Here is a 3835-nt window from a genome sequence, read left to right on the forward strand (position 1 = left end):
TTCAGTCTCTACTAAAGCCCAGTAATGAGCCAAAAGCTGTTTCTCAAAAGGAGAGTAATTATCTGCAGAGGATGGTAGGGCTCTGCTCCCAAATCCAAAGGGTCTGTGTTGTGAATCACCAATAGGGACCTGCCAAAGACTCCAGACAGCATCTCTATCTGCTACAGCCACCTCAAGCACCATTGGATGAGCTGGATCATATGGCCCAAGTGGCAAAGCAGCTCGCATGGCAGCCTGAACCTGTTGCAGAGCCTTCTGTTGTTCTGGCCCCCACTCAAAACTAGCAGCTTTCTGAGTCACTTGATAAACAGGCTGAAGCAACATACCCAAATGAGGGATATGTTGCCTCCAAAATCCAAAGAGGTCCACCAGATATCATGTCTCCTTTTTAGTTGTGGGGGAAGCCAGATACAGTAACTTATCCTTCATCTTAGTAGTAATCTCGATATGCCCCATACCACTCAAACCAAACTCACTACCGTCAAGTTGGATCTGACTCACAGCGACCCCTCCTTGGGTTTCCGAGGCAATATCACTGGTGGCGTAGCGTCTAAGGCATTTGCTAACCAGAAGGCTGGCAGTTCAAATCCACCAGCCACTCCTTGGAAGGAAGGTTGGGCAATTTATTTCCGTAGTAATATTGCCTTGGAGACCCAAGGAGTGGTTGCTATGAGTCGGATTCAACTCAACAGCAATGAGTTTGTTTTTTGGTCAGATGGGAGGGATTCAACAGAATTTACAGTCTCCATATCCTCATCTTCTTGACTGTCTTCCCATATGTCCCCATTCCTGGTTTCAGGATCCCATTTTTTCCCAATCAGTGCCCTCACTTTAACTTCAGACACCACTCTGGGTTGGCAATTCAACTGGCATTGTAATTCAGCCACCCTTACAATAAGACTCTGGGTTTGGTTTTCAGCAATATCAGCTCTGTACTAGAAGAAATAAGGCTTTCTTTCAGAGCACAACTGGAAACATTGAAGTCTTTTATGTGGCACTTGAGCTGTGACTCAACAGCCCTGAACTTATCTCATTCTTTCACCACTTTGTCTAGCATAAGTAGGACCAACCAACCAGCTTCCTTATATTCTTCATGCTGACAAAACTGCAGAAAAGTATCAACTATGTGATCACCTACCAAAACTGGAGATCCTGGATAGAATGGGAGGAAAATGTGGAACAAAATCCAAAAAGACAATAATGACCAGAATTACTGTTCAGATGGAGTCTGGTGGGACCCCAAATACTATGGCCCTGGGATACACTTCAGGCCTGGAATAAAACTCACTCCCAGGGGCTGGCTCTCAGCCCAATAGTAAACAAGATGTACACACAGACCACTCAACCCAGGGTGATGCACCCACATACTCTATGAAGATGCATCCCTTGGAACAATCAACCATGGGGCACCAGAGGGGCAACATTTGCTGGGAGGAAATGCAGGACACACAGAAGTGCATAACTATGAGGGGCATAATGAGGGCAGTGGTTACTGGGCAGGGAGGGGAGGAGACTGGGTTAGGGCTGAGGATGTTAATTGGGGATTGAAACCAAATATATACGAAATGTTGAATATAAAACGAACTCTGCTCTGTAAACTTGTACCTAAATCACAATTAAAAAAAAATAATACATACATATATCTATCTCTCTATATATATATATACACACACACATATATATATATACACACACATATATATATATATGTGTGTGTGTGTGTGTGTATATATACACACACACACATACACACACACACACACTTATATGCGATCATCTAAAGTCTCACTTCTCAAAAATACTTAATCTACTGGTGGTTCTATTTTGTACATTGTTGCCACCTCATGCCATGGATTAGCAGGGCCCTCTTTACTAATGGAGGCAGTGTCACCAGTGCCTTTATGATTAATAAAATTAGAGAACCAAAACAGAATTGGTGAGAACCAATTTAGGAAGCCCATCTTTATGACTTTGTCTCTCTAGAACCACTCTTGGTACCAAATGTGTTAGACTGGGTTCTCTAGAGAAGCAAAACCAGTAAAGCTTATATAGAAAGAGAGAAAGCGAGAAATTTATCTTAGGAAAATGGCTCACACACTTACAGAAGCTGCCAAGTCCCAAGTTCTTCAATCAAACGTCAAGCTGGAGGCTTTTCCCGACTCATGCAGCTGCAGGGGCTAAGCTCAAGGTTGGAAGGCGGTATACCAGCTGTTGACGCCAACGTACAACGAATCCAAGATCTCCAGGCCGAATGGTGGATTGTTTGCTCACAGACAGTTGCAGGCAGCACAACAGGATTCCAATCCACAGGAGATTATCTCTTTTTCCCAGGATGTCCATAAATATATTGCAAGGAGACCACCTCCCCAGGGAAACTTCCTTTCAATGGATTGGCTGCTCAAAACATATACATCCAGTCTCATCATGGGAATAAGCCACATCACAACTGCTTAAACCACACAGAATTGTGGTCCAGACAAGTTGACACACAACTCCAACTATCACAGTGTCATCCGATACACATGATTGATAAAGTCCTCCTCTGCCGGGGTCACCTTTTAGTAGGCATTCACATACGACACAAACACAATTACTCCTTTGGCCCATTCAGAGAGAACTATCCACATACCTCTTCCCCATACATCTTTGTCACCAATTTTCCAATCATGCTCCTTCCAAATCCTAGACCATCCAGTCAAGCCATTACCCACAGCCCATGGGAAACTCCCTTTCAATGAATTGGCTGCTCAAAACATATACATACAATCTTATGGGAATCACACACATCACAACTGCATAAACCACTCAAAATTGTGGTCCAGTGAAGTTTACATACAACTCCAACCATCACAGTATGCTAAGCAAATAATCCAAGAAGCTGGACTATATGAAGAAGAACGGGGCATCAGGATTGGAAAAGACTCATTAACAACCTGTGATATGCTGACAACACAACTTTACTTGCTTAAAGTGAGGACGACTTGAAGCACTTAGTGATGAAGATTGAAGACTACAGCCTGTAGTATGAATTACAACTCCATATAGAGAAAACAAAAATCTTCACAACTGGACCAGTAAGCAGCATCATGATAAATGGAGAAAAGACTGAAGTTGTCAATGACTTCATATTACTTGCTTCTATAATCAACACTAATGGAGGCAGCAGTCAAGACGTCAGAAGACATATTGCATTGGGCAAATCTGCTGCAAAAGACCTCTTTTGAATGCTGAAGAGCACAGATATCTCCTTGAAGACTAAGGTGCACCTGACACAAGCCACAGTATTTTCAATAGGCTCATATGCATGTGAGGGCTAGACAACAAATTATAAGACTGAAGAGTCAATGCTTTTGAGTTGTGGTGTCACCCAATAGTACTGAAAGTACCATGGACTGTTAAAAGAACTAACAAATGTGTCCTGGAAGAAATGTACCCAGAATGCTCCTTGGAATCAAGAGTGGCCAGACTTCGTACTTTGGTCATGCTGTAAGAAGGGACCATGCCCTGGAGAAGGATATCATGCTTGGTAAAATGGAAGGTCAATGAAAAAAAGGGGAAGGCCCTCAACAAGAAGGACTGGCACAGTGGCTGCAATGATGGGCTCAGGTATAACAAAGGGGATCAGGCTCATGGGGCTGGCACAGGACCAGACACTGTTTCATTCTGCTGTAAATAGGGTTGCTATGAGTCGTAGACAACTTGAGGTCACCTAACAACAACAAAGGAACACCTGGAGAGCCAAGGGAATAACTGCACCTGTTCATTCATTCTTGTCTTCTGGCTATGTGCACAGAGCCTCGCTCAGTGTTTGGTACGTGCAAAAAAGGAAACCCAC

This window comes from Orycteropus afer, unplaced genomic scaffold (assembly GCF_000298275.1).
Source record: "Orycteropus afer afer isolate SDZICR_OR568_19922 unplaced genomic scaffold, OryAfe1.0 scaffold00470, whole genome shotgun sequence".
Lineage (NCBI taxonomy): Eukaryota > Metazoa > Chordata > Mammalia > Tubulidentata > Orycteropodidae > Orycteropus > Orycteropus afer.